Below are 11,173 nucleotides of genomic sequence, written 5' to 3'. Positions count from 1 at the left end.
AGGTCCCAGAGGGGACTTGGGGTGGGCTAGGATTTTAGTGGGCTGCAGGTGAACAGACTAAAGACTCCCAATGTTCCACCAGAAAATTCTCCTCTTCTTTCTTTGAAGAGGTTTAGCTGAGTCTTGGTTGATCAGCTGAAGATTATATTTCCCAGACTCCCTTACCACTAAGGCCAACATGGGCCTTTTATAATCATGTTAATGAGAACAACAACCTAAAGGTAACAGAACACAAGATTAGAAGGACCTGGGTTCTTGGACCTCATGGAGGTCCCACAATGGAAGATCCACCATGGATCTTCCCACCATAATATAACAGAAAGAACCTCCAAACTGTCTTGAGGCTATATTTTGTGATCTCTTTTTAGCAGTAGTTTAGCTTATTCTCTATGCAATGAGCCAAAGCGTAGAGGTGTATTGTGAAAGGTGATTAAATAAGCTGAAATTGCGAGTTAGGGAAGATAGAGTAGAAAAACACCTAGCTTGAAAAGTCAGTTGTGGTCCCACTGTGGAGTACTTAGTTCGCCATTTATCTGTCCAATCCCATTAGTGGAGTACCTGTGATGTTCTTGGTACTGTGCTGCACACTGGGGATGCAAATACAAAAGACCTTGCCACTGTCCACAAGAATCTCAGCATGTAGAGAGGACTGGAAGGAGAAAACAACCACTTAGCACTGAAATAAGTCCCATGACAGGCTGTCCAGGGACTTTGGGAGCAGAGGCAGAGGAGGCCACCCAATAAACCTGCACATGTCTGAGAGGACCTTGGCAGAGACACATGAACTGAATCTTAAAGGATGAGTAGATGTTGGCCAGGTAAAGGCAAATTGGCCAGGGATGGTGGGGTCCAAAGAAAATGTATAGGGGAGGGCGCCTAGGTGGCTCAGTCAGTTAAGCATCCGACTTTGGCTCAGGTCATGATCTCACAGTCCGTGAGTTCGAGCCCCGCGTCGGGCTCTGTGCTGACCGCTCGGAGCCTGGAGCCTGTTTCAGATTCTGTGTCTCCCTCTCTCTCTGACCCTCCCCTGTTCATGCTCTGTCTCTCTCTGTCTCAAAAATAAATAAACGTTAAAAAAAAAAGAAAGAAAATGTATAGGGGAGAGGTTAGTAATAATGATGGAGAAATGAGGTGGGGGTGGGGCAAAGCATGCATTTGTTCATTTATTTATTTACATAAAATAAATTTATAGAGCATCTATTTATTGAGTGGGTATCATCATATTGCTTATAATAGAGCCTGGTATATAGTAAGAGTTATATATATGAGCTATTATTACCTAAAGATGAAATAGTTATGTGTTATACTGTGAATATAGTTATAAGCAAGAAAGGCACTGCCCCTTCCTCTCAAAATTTAACCTAGTAGATAAGAACACTAAGATTCCATCATAACTAATAAGGAATTAGATGAAGGTATTAGTCAGTATAATTTATGTTAGCTGATGTAAGCAACAATCTACAAATTTCAGTGGCTTGCCATCCCAAATGCTTATTTCTTACTCATACCTGCAGATTGGCAGGGCAACTCTCCTTCCCAAGGAGGGCTTGGGATTCTAAGTCCTTCCTTCTTCTGGCTCCTTCTACTTCCAGGAATTTCCCAAAACATTTTTCTAAACTCTTTTCATCCAGCTAGATAGTGAGAGGATAGGAACAGCCTGGAAGATAGTACACCCGATACTTAGCCACTCCTGGATGTGATAAACATCACCTGAGTTCTTATTTCATTGGTAGAAATGAGCCATATCATTCCATCTACATGCATGTTCTTGAGTAGAGAGCCACTTATCAACTGAAACTCTATTTAAGAGAAGGGGAACACCATTTGTAAGTCAGATGTCTGGCTCTGTCACAGGGAGGTAGGAGAATGTGTAGGTAATGGGAGCTTATCCAACTTTACAGATCAGGTGAGGCTTCCCTGAGCAAGTAATATTTCAGCTGACACTGGTAAGCCATGCTGAATAATTTTAAGTATATCCGGAAACAGTGCACGAAAATTTTAATCAGGGAAGCAACATTATTTGTTTTAAATGTCAAAAAGGTCACTTTGACTACAGAAACTGTAGACTACATACAGAAATTGTACACTATAGAAATTGGACTCATGGAGAACAGAACTCTTGGAAGAGGATGCCATGACCCACATAAGAAATACGAAGATCTAAACTAACAATGTGATAATGGGGTTGAAGTGGAGAGAGAGTACTCAAGCCAACTAGACCTGGCAATGGATTGGATAGAGATAGGGAAGGAGAGGAGCAATGATGGTGGGCAGGGATCAGGGATCTGTTTTGAGTAACTTCAATTAAAAGAAATGAAAGACGATGGTGATAGTGGGGATGAGAATGTTGATTTTTGTTTTGAATGGGTTGAATTTGAAGGACTTACCAGGCATTTAGATGCTAATGTACTGTTGAATAAAAAACATTCAAGTCTGAAATCTCAGTCTGAGATCTGGGATGGAAATCATCAGTTTTCATCAGTCGGACTTGAAAGTCATCCGCTGAAATGAAAGTCAAATGGAAGCCGTGGAAATGCCTGTGACCACCCAGGCTACAGTGTTTGGACTTTATCTTATAGCTAGAGAACCCTTCCCATCTGCTTTCTAGGTTTCTCCCACCTGGAAAACTTCACTGCTCTTTGCAATTTCCCAGGCATACTGTGTTCCTTCCCCAGCTCTCTCCTTCCTCAGCTACATTCTGGGTGATTGCCACCGTGCCTTAAACAAGCTCTATTCTTACTCAGAGACTTATTCCTCCTTGTCTTCTCCTTTTTATTGCATGATACATAAGTTCTATTGCCTTTACAGATTGCCGGTGGATGCTGTGCAGTTTTCCACTAGAGAAGTACCCCACCCAAGCTCACATTTTTATGCTAGAGTTGACAGAGACAGTTTTGAACAGCTGCTCCTGCCATCCTGCCCCAGGTTCAGAAAGAATAGCACTTCCTCGACCAAGCAAAAATGAAGAGTGCCATTTCCCTGGCCCTGTGTGCTCTGTCTCCCACACCCACATTTGCATTAGTTCTCAGCTTGTTTCCACTCGGCCAGTTTTGTTTGCATGTCTGGCACTAGGGGTGGCTCCCAGCACATTTTGCAGCCCTCTTCTTTCACCCATGAGGAAGGTGGACCACTCTGGCCCCAGTGTACTGCTGAACGCCAACTGGCAGGTGGCCGGGGCCAAGGGAGGGCGATGACACTGCAGGGCACTCCCAGCAGGCAGGGAATGGGGGCACCAGATTGGCACCCATAGTTGCATCTTAAAACTGTCAACAACAGCCAGAATCTTGGATGCTGAACCCTCCTGTCATTCTCTACACTCTTGGAATCTTCTCAGAGTGGCTTGAATACTAATGCAAAGGGAACTTCTGAGAAGCCACCTTCAGTATAAGAATCAGAGAGCTGAAATAGTATCTCATACTCTTTTTAAGCTTGTGGAACATACAGATTCAGACGACCCTTTCTCCAGCTCTAGCTCCCATTCTCAGAAACTCACCCTCTCCTTTCTTGAGAGACAAAGATTTCTCCCCTCCTCACACCCACTACTGCATGACGTCCACCCCTCTCTGGGTTTTTTTCTCTCTAGATCATAATCCATTTAAACAAATTTCCCCACATACTACAGGCAACTTTGTGACCAAATGGCAACAGTTCCTTTGCTTTAGGCTGCATTAATGAAAGTATAACATCTGAAGAAGATTCTCATTCTTCTCAAGTGGACTCCAGTCAAACCACAGGTGGAATATCACACTCAGCTCTGGCATCACTTTTATTTTTTATTTTTCAGCATTTGTTCGTTTCTTTCTTTCTTTCTTTTTAAATATAATTTATTGTCAAATTGGCTAACATACAGTGTGTAAATTGTGCTCTTAGTTTTGGAGGCAGATTCCCGTGGTTCATCCCTTACATACAACACCCAGTGCTCACCCCAATAAGCGGCACCACTTTTAAATAGCAATACACAAACAGGAGTAAATTTAGAGATAGTGACTCAAAAGTATTTGAGTATTTCAGAAAGGCCTGGGGATGAATAACCTGTAGAACTACAAAGGTGAAGGAAGCCAGCCTTCAAACCTCTGAACAAAGTATTTCCTGTTAGCCTTAGATCTCTACCCTTTTCTAACCTTGCTCTGTGCTTTGAGAGGCTGGCTTTTGAGGACTGCGTCAATGATCTCCCTTGCCTACTGGCAATGGGAGGTTAGCAATTAAGAGGTTCCAGGAGGCACTAAAGTGTGGGAAGAGAGTAAGGCCAGTGTTTATTGCCCCAGTTCTCCTCCTGTTAAGCACTGAAAGTTGGATGCCTCCCTCTACAATTCTTAGAAGACTCTCTCCTTATAGCTACTCTCTCTGGGTCCCCATAGCTGCTTTTCCCTTCATATCTAGGGGTTGTAATGGCCCCATGCTATTACTAGCCTCAGGGTACTGCAGTATCCCTCCTTGGCTTCCCAAAAACTTTCCCACATTTTTATAAATGTTTTCTGGATTACTCTCTCCTCAAATACCCAGTTGGAATGTTCCCTCTATTTCCTTCCAGGACCCTGCCTGATAAGAGACTCTTACAACACTATGGTGGAAGGTTTTTGCTAACTTAATATAGCAAATATTGACTGAGTGCTTAGTATGTGTCAGGTTCCATTCTTTGTACTGGGTTTTAGCAGTGAAAAAGATAGAAAAATTTCTGTTTTTATAGATATTACATTCCAATGGGGGGGACATAAATAAATTTGAAAATAAAGAAACAAACTATATGCTAGCAGGTGATAACTGCTATGAAAAAATACATAAATCAGGCAAAGGATATAGGGAGTGGCAGAGTTGAGAGGCATGCAATGCAATGCAATTTTATATACAGTGGCCAAAGATGGCCTCAATGAGAAGAGACTTGGATAAGAATGCAGTGAGGACACAAACAAGTATAGTATGTGGAATGTTGCCCTAAGAGAATCTACACCCAGGTTAATAAGACAAAATGAACACACAGGAAATTACATGTGCCACAAGACAACAATGGAAAAGATGTCAAAATATGCAGTAGATGATTAAATGCCAGCAGAGAATATGATAGTAAGTTCTGCCATTGTCATAGGATGGGTTCTTTGTGAAACAGACTGAAATGAGTCTGTGAGTTTCATGTATGGGTAGAAGGAAGAAGAGGAAGGAATCAGGATTGGGTATAAGAAGTCAAACTGCACTATAGGTCTGGCAGCCTCAGCTAACCATTCAGAGCACCCCAGAGTTAAATGGCCCATCACAGTGGTCTTGTGTTGGGCTGAAGCGGCAGAGACCTTTGTGCCCTCACCTTGGTCACTCACTGGATGTGAGCCATCTGGAAGGGGATGGCCGAGGGCTAGTGAGTTCTCTGAATCTAAGATATCCCTGCAGGAGCTGAGAGCTGAAAACTGTTGACAATACCGTGAGTAGTTGCAACAAGTCCTTCAAAGAGGGATCAGGATGGCATATCTCCATCTCCACTACACCTATGTACCAAAAATATTTGAAAATGAGACTGTTGGGGGGGGCATGTGGTTGGCTCAGTTGGTTAAGCATCTGACTCTTGATTTTGGCTCAAGTCATGATCTCATATTTCGTGGGATGGAGCTCCGTGTCAGGCTCTGTGCTGTCAGCACAGAGCCTGTTTGGGATTCTCTCTCTCTCCCTCTCTCTTTGCCCCTCCCCTGCTTGTATTCACACATGCATGCTTACTCTCTCCAAATAAGTAAATAAATATTTAAAAAGAAAAGAAAACAAAAGGAGATTGTTAAACCATTATCTGTGTATCACTGAGAATCATACTTTCTAGGGAGGAGCAAATATTTTGGTTCTGCATAGTATAGATCTATGATCTTGAAGCTGATCTTGGGGAAGATTCTAGAATGAATTGTTGAAGCAATGGCTCGTGGTCTCTGAGAAAATGTGATAAAATATAAGATGCAAGTTTCCCAAGAACAAATCCTGCCAGAGTACTCTCACTTCCTTTGATAATATTGTTAAATTAGCCCATTGGGACATTTGATAGACAGAGTATGCCTAGATTTTAGAGAAATTATGATGATATTCTCATCAGAGTGGCATGCTAGACTACATGCCTGCCATTCCAATTTCCCTTTCTGGTTTCATCAGCTTAATCAACCCTGTTAAGACACAGATCTTCTGACAAAACGATTCCACTCTCCCTCATCCTCACCCATAGTCGATTGAACTAGCATGCATGACCAAGGGGAATCAATCAGCCATAGACCAATGGCCAATCAGGTTCTCTCTTTCTAGGATTTTAACCAATGAAAAATAAAAAAAGAAAGGAAGGAAAATCAAACAGATGGTACTGGGTCCTGGGACAGTATGTCATGCAGACATGGTGCCTGGATTGGTACCATGGAAAATCAAAGTCAAAGGGAAGTGAAACTAGGAGTCTCACAGAAGCAGTCAACCTACAGTAAGAAGAATGCAGGAGATCTGGAGTGTGGGTGGGCCCTCGAGAGAGAAATGGAGAAAGAAGATGACTAATGATTCTCTAATTCCATAAGGCCCAGCAATATTTCCTACAATTAAGTTTTATGACACTCCTTGTGTCCTTATGAGTCTATTTTTACTTAAGCCACTTTCAATAAGTTTTCTATTACTTGTAATCTAATAATGCCTAAAATGAGTCTCTAATCATATTCTTATGTATTGGCTAATATACTGATAATGAGCCAAATGACAATATATCAGATGAGCTATTAATTGGTTGGAAAAAACATATTGAGGAAATACTGATTATCGATAGATACCTAGAAAGGATTCCAAATGACTGCCATAAGGTTGTGTCTTCATAGCTGAGGCCTTCAAAATTCTTGTCAATTATTAGAATGTGTGTTCCATGAAAGTTGGTGTCATGATCACCTTATAAAGTAACACATTTGGGGTGCTTCGATGGTTCAGTCAGTTAAACATCCGACTCTTGATGTCAGCTCAGGTCATGATCTCAGGATCATGAGATCAAGCCCAGCATCGGGCTCCGCATTAAGCTCAGAGCCTGCTTAAGATTCCCTCTCCCTCTCTCTCTGCCTGCCCCCCACTCTCCCTTTCTGAAATGAAAATAAAGTGCCACATTTAACACATAGTTTAGCAGAGAATACACATGCAATAAAAAATTAAGTGAATGAAGATATAGACTTTGCAAGACTCCAATAACAAGACTCCAAGAAAGATAATGACTTTGAAGAATGAGAGAAATTAGGAGGAAGCATGGTAAAATGCTTCTATTTTATAAGAATAAATGCAAAGTACTGGAGATGAGCCCAAAACACCAACAATGAGTCTTAGGAGCATGCCGAATAAAGAAATTCAGGAGTGTTCCTTAGTTGCGGGTTCAAGCATCAGCAGCAAGATGATGAGTGTTGCATAGGAATCAATGAGGCTTAGGCTACATTAATGAAAGCATAACATCTGAAGAAGATGCTCGTCCTTCTCAAGTGTACACCAGTCAAACCACAGGTGGAATATCACACTCAGCTCTGGGCACCACTTTTAAATAGCAACACACAAACGGGAGTATATTTAGAGTGAGTCAAATAGTATTTGAGTATTTCAGAAAGGCCTGGGGATGAATTACCTATAGAACTATAAACCTGTAGAAGATATGGTGAAGGAAGGCAGCCTTCAAATCTCTGAACAATTGTCATGAGAAGGAAGAAATCAACTATTAAGTCTCTTACAGGAGATGAAAGACTAAGACCCATGGATGGAATCTATATTCTTCTATCAATGAAATGTTAATTGAGCAACCTGCTTTCAGCCACTCATTATCTTGGTACTGGTTATACTGTGCTCAGCAAAATGGACAGTCTCTGCCCTCATGGAACTTATGATTTAGTGGGGATACTGGCATTAGACAAGGAATCATAATTTAATGTATAAAAAGGGCTATGAAGGACAAGAAGAAGGTGTAGCCAGATTTCCCTGAGGTTTTAGGAAATTGCTTGCTTTGATTTCATTTTTTGTTCTGTATTACTTTGGCTTTGTTTAAGAGTTCAAGGAACTGAAAAACAACGCTGCTGAGGCCTCGTGAGTAAAAGAGAGAAGAGTGTAAATCACTGGGAGACCAATTAAGATGCTAGATCAGAGGACCAGAGAGGAGATATTCAGTACGGGTTAAACTAGAGTAGTGGCAGTGCAAATAGAAGAAAGTCATTGAATTTAAGATATACTTTGGAGGAAAAATCTAAGTGACTTCAGGATGTATTAGACAGGTGCAAGACCTTCCTTATTTCACACTCTTTGATATTTTGTTATTACCCAAACAAAAACTGTTCTAAAATATTTTATAGTATCTGTAAAGAAAGTGTTTATTGAGTCAGTGAGACAAATTTGGAGGGAAGGGATTTGAAGGGAATGTTTAACCTGCTTCAGAGAACAAATATTTTTAAGGGCTTAGGTAAATGCCATCATTAAAGGAGACTCACAGGATCTCTATAATCTGAAATAAATTTCTGAAGCTCAGGCTTCTCACAGATCCAAATGAGTCTTTATCCCCCAATCACTTACTCATTCAAAAAAAATTATTTAACTTTTAAAATATGCAAGAAGCTATGTGGGTTGCAATGATTTATCAGGAAAGTGCTTGTACAAAAGTAACAGGGACACAGAATGTGTCCTAACTTGGGGTCCCTACGACAAATACAAACCAAATGATCTAGGAGAACAATGAAAGCTTTATTTGTTCTGTGCCTTAAAAGACAGGCAAGAGTGAAAACATTTAGAAGTACGTAAGTAGAGGTAAGTAGATGTAGTAGCGAGAGGGCTAAGAACATGAGTTGGGTCAGGAAGAATGTTGAAATGTGTGGGGTAATAACTAGAAAAATGTTACTGAAGCATTTAGTTAATGAAAACATGAAAAATAGAAAGATGAAAAGTTTCTCCTCCAACGTACCTTATGTGTCAGATTTATTCAACGTATAGCCTAGTGGGATCTCAGAACGCAAACTCTCCAACCCCATTGGTTTTCATTATTGCCTTGCCATGGCTTGGCCATCTGAGCCAGCATGTAGGACTCCAGTGGTCTTTCTCCCACGGAAAACACACAAAAAATATTGATCTAACAACCAGAGTTTTAATCATTAGACCCTGTTTCCACTCCATTTTTCTTTTAAATTTTGAGCGATATTCTCCCTTTATAATTAAGCTCAGAGGTCATCCAAATACTCCACCAAGTCTATTTCCACCTAGGGTTCCAAAATGCCAAGAAAGCCCATAAGCCTTTACCTGGGACACAAATAGTGGGGCTTTCTGAGTTTCCTCATGTCTATTTTCTCCTATCAATCCCAAACAAGGTTGCACACTTCCAAGGAAGACATGAATAGAACCAGTCCTGGAGATTGTATGCCACAATCAGGTCAAGGGAATGTGAGATCAATGGTTACACACACAGAAAAGCAGCAGCAGACATCATTCTCACTGCCAAAAGAGCTATTCTACATCCTTTTGTCCAGAAAAACCAGATAACTTTTTTGAAAGACATTCCCCCATAATATGGCATCCTTTCTTTAAAAACATCCATGACTTTTATTAGTCAACTGTTGGTGGGTATTTCTTTTGAGCTATCTTTTCCAGTTGCAGTCAGGGAATTGAAATGATCTATCCATTGTTGCCTTCCTGGCTAATCCTACCCACTTAGAAAAATGACTGTTGAGGATTAAGACTAAGTCGGACTAAACCTCCACAACATAGCACTCATGATCTTGGCTTCACTATTGCTCTGTACCAACCTAAGTTTTCTAGCCTTGATAATTAGGTAACAACAGTCAAGAGCCTCAAATCACACAAAGCAATCAGCCATCTCCGGCAGCTCTGTCTTTATGCCAATGACACCACCGTTTGTCTGGTTCTAGGTAACTCAAAGCTTGCATTGACCTTGAGGACTACCTCAGGAGTTTCCCACATCGAAGGATGGTTTGTTTAACTTATCCCAGCAAGTGCCAGTAAAAGATGGTGAGGTTCACAGGGTAACAGCCACCTGTCATCTCTTTTTAGTTAGATATTTCAGGGGCACCTGGGTGGCTCAGTCGGTTAAGTCTCTGACTTCGCTCAGTAATGATCTTGCAGTTCATGAGTTTGAGCCCCACATGGGGCTCTGTACTGACAGCTCAGAGCCCGGAGCCTGCTTTAGATTCTGTGTCTCCCTCTCTCTCTGTCCCTCCCCCACTCGTGCTCGCTCTCTCTCTCTCGCTCTCTCTCAAAAAATGAATAAATCTTTAAAAAAATTTAGTTAGGCATTTCATGTTGGAGATTTGTTATCTTAAAGGGCACTCACATCACTTACATCAGATAACTGAATTAGAATTAAAATACCATTGTTCCTATTGTCGAGAAACATAAATAATAGCATTAAAACAGGCTCCTCACAAAATTCGCTTCTTTCTAAACGCTGTGTGAGGTTGTCTTTCAGTGGAGGCCTTGTCAAGCCTTCTGGCTTTTACAACTCCTCTTACCTTTCTGCTCTGCTGAGACCCCATTCCAGGTGAATGGAAGACTGCCACACTCTCACACTGGCTGGGGGAGGAGAGAATGCAGAGCAGAGATCTAACAGCTACTGTAGGTTCTTCCCTGGACACACCCTTGGGCCCAAAAAGAACCCACATAAAGATAGACTAATAACCCATGAAAACTCTCCGGAGGATTTTACTTCTGGGGGAAAAAAATCATAAAAAGCTGAAGGGATGGTGAAAATAACTGTCCTAAAGTGTTTCTCCATACTAATGTCAGGTCAAAACCCTCCAGGCAACACTAGAGAGTGGGAAATTCAGTCTTCCCTCCACTCAAGTCTGGTTTTCTCTCTACTCCAGGTGGAGGGGTCTTCCCAGAACAGCCCAGCTCACAAGAGGACCACCTCCTCTGAGTTCCTAGAGCAGATGTTTGCACCTTTCATTCCTACTTTGTAGACCTCTCTAGAACCACTCTGTGGAACTGTTGCTCAGCTCTCCCACTGGTATATAACTTTCACATATTAATGACTTCTACTCCTCTCCCACTGGTATATAACTTTCACATATTAATGACTTCTACTCCTGGCAAGAATGTAAGACATGCGAGGCTATCACCTTGGTTGTTGTGCCTCTGGTTCACCCACAGAACCTATCACATAATAATTAGGTGTACAATAAATGCCTGTTGCTTGATTAGAAAGAATGGTGTTGGA

This window comes from Panthera uncia, assembly GCF_023721935.1.
Source record: "Panthera uncia isolate 11264 chromosome D3 unlocalized genomic scaffold, Puncia_PCG_1.0 HiC_scaffold_8, whole genome shotgun sequence".
Lineage (NCBI taxonomy): Eukaryota > Metazoa > Chordata > Mammalia > Carnivora > Felidae > Panthera > Panthera uncia.
Note: the sequence above shows the minus strand (reverse complement) of the source record.